General features: G+C 46.7%; 1 non-coding gene across 1 annotated transcript; it reads right to left on the bottom strand.

Annotated features, from left to right (window-relative positions):
• Nucleotides 1-327: 327 nt before the first annotated feature.
• On the bottom strand, nucleotides 328-461 carry LOC114226839 (small nucleolar RNA SNORA66). Its single transcript, XR_003612958.2, has one exon. It is a non-coding gene; the product is annotated as a small nucleolar RNA SNORA66 (small nucleolar RNA).
• Between the last annotated feature and the right edge of the window lie 9,526 nt (nucleotides 462-9,987).

Raw genomic sequence — 9,987 nt, 5'->3', positions numbered from 1 at the left:
TCGTGAATCCAGGCCACCTAACATCCACCTGATACATTAATCATTGAGACCTCCTGGCGGTCATCCTCTAGACCAGAGGTCACCAACATGTGGTCTGTGGATCACTGGTGGTCCGTGAGGTCCGAGAGGTTGGCGACCTCTGGTCTAAGGAAACCTTTGGAGCAGCGGTCGCCAACCTGTGAGGTCAGAAAGGTTGGCGACCATTGCTCTAGACCATCTGGCATCCATCATCCAGACAGGCTGACATCTGACTGGTAACCATCCTGGACCAACTCTAGGACTAAAAGTGCAGGACCGATTATTCTTAAGAATGCATTTTATTTTTCACACTGTACTCGGATAGAATGGAGCAGCTCAGTAGCTTCTGAGGCCAATAGCATTTCTATCACCACAATTACTTTAGCAAACCTGGTTCCCCTCACTTCTGCAACATCATGCAGAGTTAGTAATCGCGTTTGCACAAGAATGCATTTTTTATTGTAGGAACTCTTAACTTGTCTTCCTGTTTAGGAACACTTCTTGTTTTTTTCCTAGCCATGTCCCCAGTTTGCAAACTCTAAGACCCTTGAATAACTCTTTACCATTTACTTCTAGCAAAGCCTCTGGACTTATTTTTTAGTTCATTTGACACTACTTTCTAAATCTGTCCAAATCCACTGCTCCCTCCTATTTCTAACTGGGCATCAGTCCAACTCTTCCTCAAATTCCTGTTTGTTTCTAGACTCAGTGCCTTACCTCTGAGCCTTTCTGTCCTCTACCCCCAAAATAACGTTCATTGTCAAGATTCTGGAGAAAGACCCCCAGCCCATGGGTTTTCTAGCCTCACTGGTGTAACTCTTTAAAAGCCACATTTCCTCTTGCTTTGTCCGAGCAGGACATGTCCAAATCCAGATTGTTCCTTCCTCCTTTCTAGATGCTGTCAGGATATAGCCTCTGTCCCTCCTCGCACTCAGCTTTTTTGGCCACATTATTGCTCCAGTTCTCTGTTGCGATGGCTTTTACACTTTTCTACATGCAGGTTAATTTTTTTAGAGCAAAAATGGAACAACCCACTTCTGCTTACCCAGGTTTTGTAGACATTTTTGTGACCAGGGAAAGATTTTATTTTATTTTATTATTTTTTTTAAATTTCTTTATTGATTAAGGTATCACATATTTGTCCTCGTCCCCCCATTTCCATCCCACTCCCCTCCCCACACATGCCCCCACCCCCCTGTTGTCCTTAACCGCTGGTTGGGCTCATATGTCTGCGACCAGGGAAAGATTTTAAAGTAAACTAAAGAGCTAGGAGCAAGATGAGTCCTGCAATGACATCTTGGGTCCTTCTCGCCACTATTTCCTTCCTTCTCACCCTTTCTTTGCTCCTCAGACTAGAGTGAGGCATTTTTTTGTCTTGTCCAGAGCTGAAATTTTAGTTATTTACTTATTCAAGCAACATTTAATGTGGCATGTACCATTCTCAGTCTTGGGAATATCCATTGGATAATTGAAAACTGTTGCCTTCAATAGGCTATAATGGAAGAAATAACCTCATACACATTTAATGCGGTCAGGGTGTGAGAATTTCTAATAAAGCTATGTGCAAGTGAGCCTGGGTCTGAGCAGGAAATCAGGGCAGGTTTCTCAGAAAAGGTGACAGCTTGAGTTGGCACTTGGAAAGCAATGAGGAGTTTTTAAGGGTTACACGCAGATGCAGGAGGCATTCTAGAAATGCTAAACGGTAGGTTGTATTAGTCATCTAAAACTGCATAACAAATTACCCCCAACTTACGACTTAAAACAATAATCATTGCCAGTGAAAATGCAAAACGGTGCAGCCACTTTGGAAGATGGTTTGGCAGTTTCTTACAGAACTAAACACACTCTTCTTGTGTGATCCAGCAATTAAGCTCCTCGGTATTTACTCAAAGGGCCTGAAAAGTATGCCCACACAAAACCCCGCACATGGATGTTCATAGCAGCTTTATTCAGGGTTGCCAAAATCGAAAGCAACCAAGATATCCTTCAGTAGGCAAATGGATAAACTACGGTCCATCCAGACAAGGGAGTATTAGTCAGTACTAAAAGTAAGTGAGTTGTTAAACCATGAAGTGGCATGGCGGAGACTTAAATGCATGTTGCTAAGTGAAAGAAGCTAGTCTGAAAAGGCTATATACTGTATGATTCCAACTATACGACGCGCTGAAAAAGGCAAAACTATGAAGGCAGTGAATATGTCACTCTGGTGGAGGAAGTTGATAATCAGAGAGGCTATGCCAGCGATTTCCAACCAGTGTGCCGCAAGAATTTCTAAAGCATGCAATACCTTACCATTTCGTCAGGGGCCCTGACCTCTTTTCTCTTAGATTGGCAGATAAAAACATGATAACAGCCAACACAATCGCCATCTAGTGCGAATGAATCAAAATTATACCTATTTTTTTTTGTATGAGATCAGCAAAACATATATTTTTTGATGTGCCACAAAGTTTCAGTAATTAGTTTATGTGTTTACAAGATGAAAAAGGTTAAAAATTGCTGGGCTTTGTGGGGGTAGGAAGTATATGGGGAATCTTCCCCTCAAGTTTGCTGTAAACTTAAAACTGCTCTAAAAAATGACATCTAGCCGAAACTGGTTTGGCTCAGTGGATAGAGTGTCGGCCTGCGGACTCAAGGGTCCCAGGTTCGATTCCGGTCAAGGGCATGTACCTTGGTTGCGGGCACATCCCCAGTAGGGGGTGTGCAGGAGGCAGCTGATCGATGTTTCTCTCTCATCGATATTTCTAACTCTCTATCCCTCTCCCTTCCTCTCTGTAAAAAATCAATAAAATATTTTTAAAAAAATAAAAAAATAAAAAAAATAAAAAATGACATCTATACTTAAAAAACTCAGATGAACAAAACGCCAACAATAATTATTTCTTGTCTCCCATGAGTTCTCTGGGTCAGGAAATTGGGGATGGTGCGGCTGAGCAGTCCCACGGTGTCTCTCAGGGTCAGACGTCAGCTGGGGCTACAGTCACCTGAAAGCTTGACTTTGGCTGAAGGGTCTGCTTCCAGAGCAGCTCACTCACTCGGAGGGTGAGTGGTTCTGGCTGTTGGTGGGCAGCCTCAGTTCTTCTCCACCAGGAGGTCGCTTGAGCATCCTCACAGCATGGTGAGTGGCTTCCTCCAGCCTCCAGGGAGAGTAATCCAAAGGAGCAAGGCAGAAGCTGCAAAGCCTTTCAAAATCCAGTCTTGGAAGTGACACGCCTTCAGCTCTGCTGTATTTTATTGGTCACACAGGCCAGACATGTTTCAGTGAGGAAGGGGGCTACACGAGGGTATGAATATTTGGAGAGGAATATCATTGGGGGCCATCTTTGATGCTGGCCCCCCACATAGGGCATGCTAAGTGTAACTGATGGAGTGTGCTTGGGCTCTAAGTGGTTAGACATAAAGCTGAAAGTTATTTGTGGACTAAATCGTCAGGAGCTAAGGAGTTTGGCTTTTAACTGTTGGTGATAGGGAACTGTTGAAAGGTTTTTAAAGAAGGCACTTAAGGGGTTGAACTGTCGCTTCTTATCCAAATTTGTCATCAAAAGCTGTCCAATATGTTTAAGTAAGACCCTTGATGTTCTCTGCTTTTTCTTTGGGGTGTGTGAAACCTCATGTAGACTTACACATATCCCGTTCTGTCATCTGTGTTGGACTGTTTTTGGAATCTGTTAGTTTGTGTTATATGTCAGCTTGAACACTCTTCTAATATGTAGGACTTAATATCTCTATCAGTTTGGATACTTTTGGTTGCAAATAAAATTTAACTCAAAATGAATCCTATATAATAAAAGGCTAATATGCAAATAGACTGAATGGCAGAATGACTGGTTGCTATGATGTGCATTGACCATCAGGGGGCAGATGCTCAATGCAGGAGCTGCCCCCTGGTGGTCAGTGCACTCCCCCAGGGGGAGCGCTACTCAGCCACAAGCCGGACTGATGGCTGGTGAGCCCAGCAGCCTGCTTCCGTGTCAGTCGGACATCCCCCAAGGGCTCCCAGACTGCAAAAAGGTGCAGGCTGGGCTGAGGGACCCCCGCCCCCCCCCCCCCCACCCCAGAGTGTGCAAATGCTGTGCACCAGGCCTCTAGTTAAGTAATAAAAAGAATTTATTGGCTTATATAATTGAAAAGTCCATCAATAGAAAGGATTTTAGGTGCAGTCTCATCCAGAGTTTCATACTTTCATGAGGGATCTGGCTTCATTTTGGTGATGTGTAGGTTCATCCTTAAGTGTATTTCTTTTTTTTTTTCACGGTAGCAAAAAACAGTTGCAGTGGTTCCAGACTTTTACATTACACTGGACAGAGAAAAGGCATTTTGGTCCTCAGTTCCACTTTGATTGGCCTGGCTTAGGCCACATGCACATACTTGAACGCATCACTGAAGTCAGGGGTGTGAAATACATAGATTGGCTTAGCTTAGTTCACATGCTCCCCGCTTGGAGCTGGGGGTGAAGTCCATTTCCCCCCAATAACATAGTCCTCCAAATGGGAATTGAGAGTTTCTTGGAAGAGGGAAATTGGATGCTGGGAGGATGCTGGAAATTGGGTACAAATCCAAAAGTATGATGTGGTTTCTCTAAAGAACATGTCCTGAGCCTTATCCAGACATCGTGTAGGGCACCCGGCTAGAGCCAACACCACATCGCCCCTGCTTTTATGAAGGCCTAGGACTTAGTTTATGGGATTTTCCCTTTTATTCACATCTGTATCCTCAGAGCCTGGAATAGCACCTGGCACACAGTAGGCACTCAGTAAATATGTGTTAAGTGGATAGTCTGGGGGCAAGAACAGGCGAGATGGCAGAGTTCCTCAGTGCCTGGCCGCCCTCGGGGCAGGCCGGGCCCAGCTCTTGCTCACGGTCCGGGGCTCTGAGGTGACAGCTGTCTCTCCACACTCACAGCCGGTGCGTTTGTGTTTGAGCCTCCACAGAGCAGTCTGTGCCTCACCAGCTTCCTGCTGCCCGAGGCTGCTTCGAAGAGGGTGTGAAGATGGATCTAACGGGAGCCCGTTTCCCTGTCGATTCTTTGACTACAAATTGGGGGCATATTTGACAACGGGACAAAAACCTGAAGTTGGGGTTGTAGGAAAATCAGAGACGTGGTTGTCATCCTTACAGGCTGCCTCGCCCTCCACACTGCGCTGCAGGATACGCGCGGTTCCGACAGCGACCCACGGGCCTCCGGTGGATGACACCCCCTCTCCTCCTGTGGCCCCGGAGGAACAAAACCCCTGTGGCCCCATCCTCTGACTCCACCAACTAGAATATAAATTGTGAGAAAAACAGTTGTGATCCCTGAAGGCTTAATTGTCTGCAAGGAATAGACACCTGCCCAAAGTCTTACAAGAAAATGCGGTTTGGGGTGAGGATAGGCGGGGCTCAGGCGAGTGGGCGGGACGAAACTGGAAAGCACCTCCGGAGCCCAGGCGCTCCAGGGCACGCTCACCTCTCCCGAGGGGCCGTGGCTCCTGCACAGCTGGCTGCTCCTCTGTGAGTAGTTCCATCCCCTTCCTGTCCCCTCCGCTCCTTCCTAACTTAGTTTGCTCTAGGCATCACTCCCACCTTCTAAGAAAGAGGTTCAGGGAGGGGAGGTGTCAGCTCCTCTGTCCATCAAGGCTTTCCCGTACATCTCATTGGTCATAATGGAGTCACATGGCCACTCCTAGCTGCAAAGCAGGCTGGGAAAGTCTGTGGATAGCTTTTCCAGTCTCTATTGGAGAGAGGCACAGGAGACGGAGCTGGAGTTAATCTGCTAAAGTATCTGCCTCAGGAGATTGAAGTCCGACCCACCTGCTCAGATGGTTGAGCTGAAACGTCTAAAATGGTTTGAAACTACAAAGCACTCTATACACGTGGCTTCAAGATAGAATGCACGTGGCACACCCACGTGGAGAGCCATTTAGCAGTGGGTGTGAAGGGTCCCAAAATGTGCATCTAAGTTGCCCCAGTGGTTTCATTTAAAAAACTGTATCTGGAGGAAAGAATTCCAAAGAAGCAAAGGGTTGTATGTAGAAAATTATTTAATGCAGCATTGACTAAAGTAGTAAAATATTAAAACTTCCCAACTTAGCAAAATATTTTATATGCACTAAAATTAAGTCCTGCAAAGCTACACAAGATATTTATGCTAAAATGTTATATGACAAAACCATGATACAAAATTAAACCTACCCCGTCATGTCAAGTTTGTTAATGATATCTGTGCTGGATGTGAATGAAGGAAAGCTGATATATTATGGTGGTGGGACTGTCTTCTTTTTGCTTGTTTTCTTTAATATTGTTATAATACTGTTTGTTCCATTAATACTAGTAAAACTGGGAGAAAAAAAAATACCATTACAATGGCTCTCTAGACCTTTCAGGGGTTGAACAGAGTCAGGATCTTAGGACACATCGGATCCACGCTCCAAAAATGGCCTGTCCTGTGCACTTGGGGGGCGGTGTTGCTCTGTGACATTTGCATCTACCCGCTTCACCCCGCAAAGCAAAATCACCCACACAAAAGAGTGTGGTTCTTCTCCTCGGAAGGAAGGGCAGCGTCCTTCCCGTCCTGTTCCAGGAATGAGCACTTCTCCGAACTGTTCAGGTCAGGCCCTGAGCGACTTCTGTTTTCAAGGATGGGAAGCAAGAGGAAGCACGTCAGGGGTGGTGGCCCTACATGGCTGTCCCTGCCCTGCCAGTGACCTCTGGCCAACCATACTCTTATCATGCTCTTGGAGGAAGCACCCGAGCCTTCCACAAAGCCTCTGACCCGCCTGACACCTGGCCCCTTGCTTACACTACGGAGGGAGCAGGTGGAGCGGTCCAGGATGCTTCCATCTGGGCAGCAGGCAACTTGGAGGCCAATATTCTTTATGTGTCTTCCGGGCTGGTCAACCCAAGACACAGTGGGTAGAATAATGATAGCGATAGTGACTAAATATTCACTACATGCACTCTGACATCTGTTATCTCTTTTAATCATCATAGCAACCCCAAGAGATATGTCTGTTATTACCACTGTTTTCCAAAGGAAGCTAGTGAAGTCCAGAGAGTACCTTGCTCAAGGTCACTTGTAGAGTTAGGAGTTTAACCCTCCATATAGTCTGGTTCCAGACCCCAAAGGCTTAATGCGATTGTTGAGTGACTTTCAGGTGAAATTTTTACTGGCAATACAGTGTCACGGAAAAACAAGATTTTCTTATTTGTACTTCTCAGAACCTTCTCAGGGGGTAGGCTCTGAGTGGCCAGTTCCTTTGAATGCGGTGGGCCAAGCAACTTGGAGGGTTCTAGACGGAGGTAAACTGTTAGTGTAGGTCAGGGGAAAAGACTTGGAAGATTGGCCTGAGCGATTGGGACGAGAGGAGCCGTGATCCTGGGTGACGTGTGGGGCAGCCCTGCTACCCTCATTCTCTTAGAGCAAAGCCAGAAAAGCTTGGGAGGAGAAGCATAACAGCAAGGGTTTGCGAGGTTGAGTAGAGAGAGTCATGTGCTGCAAAACCCACTTACAGGAAGGAGGCGGGGGCGTGAACCCTGCGGAAATCTGGGGAAAGAATAGTTGAGTCAGAGGGAATAGCCAGTGTGAAGGCCTTAAGAAGGAAGTGTTTGCATGTTTGAAGAGGCAAGGAGGCAAGCATTGCTGGAGTGGAAGGAGCAAGGGGTCAAAGAAAAGGAGATGCGCTTAGGGAGGCAACTGGGGGCGGGGCATGGGGCGACAGACCCTGCAGGGCCTTGCAGGCTACGGAAAAGACTGGCTGGCCCCAGTGAGGCGAGGAGTCTTTGTAAGGTTGTGAGCAGCAAGCAATCCATGTCTTGTGTTTTAAAAGGGTCCCTCTGGCTACTGTACTGAAAACTGACTTTGGTGAAGGGGAGTAGAGAAGCAGTGGGGCACAGGAAAGCCCAGCGCCATAGTCCAGGTGGATGCTGGTGGCTCCCACCGTTTTGGTAACAGGGGAGTTGGGGAGTAGTGGTCATATTTTGGAAATATTCAGAGGCAGCACAGGATTTCCTGATGACTTTTGGTCTGAGTAATTGGAAGGACACTATTGCCACTGAATGTGGGGGAACAGCTCCCCCACGGTGCCCTGGCCGCCTGGCACTGCCACATTGGTCACATAGGCAGTCGCCTGAACCACAGCTCCCCCGAGTCTCAGCAGAATGCCTGTGATCTTCCCGGACAGAGAATGCGAGGCCGATGAGGAGCTGCTCCGGCGTCATCTCCCACTTGTGCTCCTACCTCCCTTAGGAGCTGTCCTGAGCCCGTGTCGGTGGTCTCCCAGGTTCTGATGTGGTTTGAGGCTTTCTGCCTCACCCCCTGGTAGAGCTACAGACCCAGACAGCTTTGTCTGTTAGTCTAGAATGTGGTCTCCCTCTTTTTTGGTGTCATTTTTGTTGTTGTGCAGGACAAGAACCACAGGGAAATTTGGTTTTGCTGTCTATATAAGTAATAGAGTTTTTTTATCTATGAGTTTGATTGGTGGTTCCCAGAGGGGAAGGGGTGAGGGATAGTAAAATGGGTAAAGGGGGGTCAATTGAGTGGTGATGGATGGAAATTAGACCTTTGGTGGGTGAGCATTGTAGTATACATAGATGTAGAATTACAATGGTGTACACCTGAAACTTATAAACAGCAGGTCCTCAAATAACATCGTTTTGTTCAACATCACTTCATTATGAGGTTGATGAGATGCTGATTAACTCTTATTTATATCAATTAGCCCATTCTAAAACTGGTTTCATTATATGTCATTTTGCTTAAAGTCACAGAACCTATTGACGATGTTAAGTGAGGACTTAACGTTATAAACCAATGCAATCTAAATAAAAAAACAAAAACAAAATGAAACACATTTTTTTTGTACCTAAATGTGGCTCATTGTATCTGTACTGGTTGAATCAGTGAGGCCTTGGTCTGGCCTAGCCTTGTCTTGTGTGCTTGAGACTGAGATGGGGCAAGCTGGAGGGGATCAGGATTGGGGGTGATCAGGAGTTCCATTTTGAACATACTTGGTTGGGGTGCTTGTTAGACATGGATTGGGCAGTTAGTTGGATATATGAGTCTGGAGCTCAGGGGAGGGGGGTCTGGAATGGAGACGTAAACCTAGGTGTTATCAGCATATAGATGTTATTTACAGCTATTTATAAGGACAGAGTATAGATAAAAAATAGGACCAAGAACTGATCTCTGGGATCCTCATTATGCAGTTGGAGAGAAAAGGAGGGATTGGCAAAAGAAACTGGGAAGAGGAACCAGGGTGAAAGAGAATGAGGAAAATGGGGGTATTGGGGAGGGGGTCCCAGAAACCAATGTTCACATTGGGTCCAGGTGTTACCTGGCCCTGAGTGGGCCTGCCTAGGGCTGGCAAGTTGTATGTGGGCTCTTGACTTCATGTAGGAAAAATTTCACACGAGTCCAGGTGAGTTTTAGAGGGCAGTTATGAAAGCTGAGGACAGTGCACTAAGGAAGGACCTGGGCAGCAGGAGAGGGCCTAGGCGGGGCAATGAGCCAGGCTGGGCTGCTTCGGCTCACTAAGAAGTCAGAGAAAAGGGGCCTTGGGGACAGGGTCAGAAGTTTGCCCAGGACGCACTGCCATGCCCTGGTTGCCAGCCTCGCGGGGTCCTGGAGAGCTGAGGAGATGCACGTCGGTGGGAAAGAAGTGGGGGAGAGGCGGGAAGGTGCAGGCGTGCCTCTGGGAGGAAGAGCTGGAGCTGGGACCTTTGTTTTCTTAGGGGTTTTAAAGGCTAGGCTGTCAGGGAGGTCTTAGGGGAGGGTCAATAGAATATTCATGAGCTTTATGCTGATGTATCAAAATGAGATTTATTCTCTTAACCTCATCTGTCCTTGAGTGTTTTGGTAATTGGATTTCTGCTGTCTGTCTCCCTGAGTAGGGTGATTTAAGCTATTTACCCTCTGGTTGGGGAGAAGTGCAAATCATTCACTCTTAAGTGTCCTTGGTTTAAAGAAGATAGGATTTACTAGGTGGCTGCAAA

The sequence above is a fragment of the Eptesicus fuscus genome, chromosome 4 (assembly GCF_027574615.1).
Source record: "Eptesicus fuscus isolate TK198812 chromosome 4, DD_ASM_mEF_20220401, whole genome shotgun sequence".
Lineage (NCBI taxonomy): Eukaryota > Metazoa > Chordata > Mammalia > Chiroptera > Vespertilionidae > Eptesicus > Eptesicus fuscus.
This window is presented reverse-complemented; position numbering and strand designations above follow the sequence as displayed.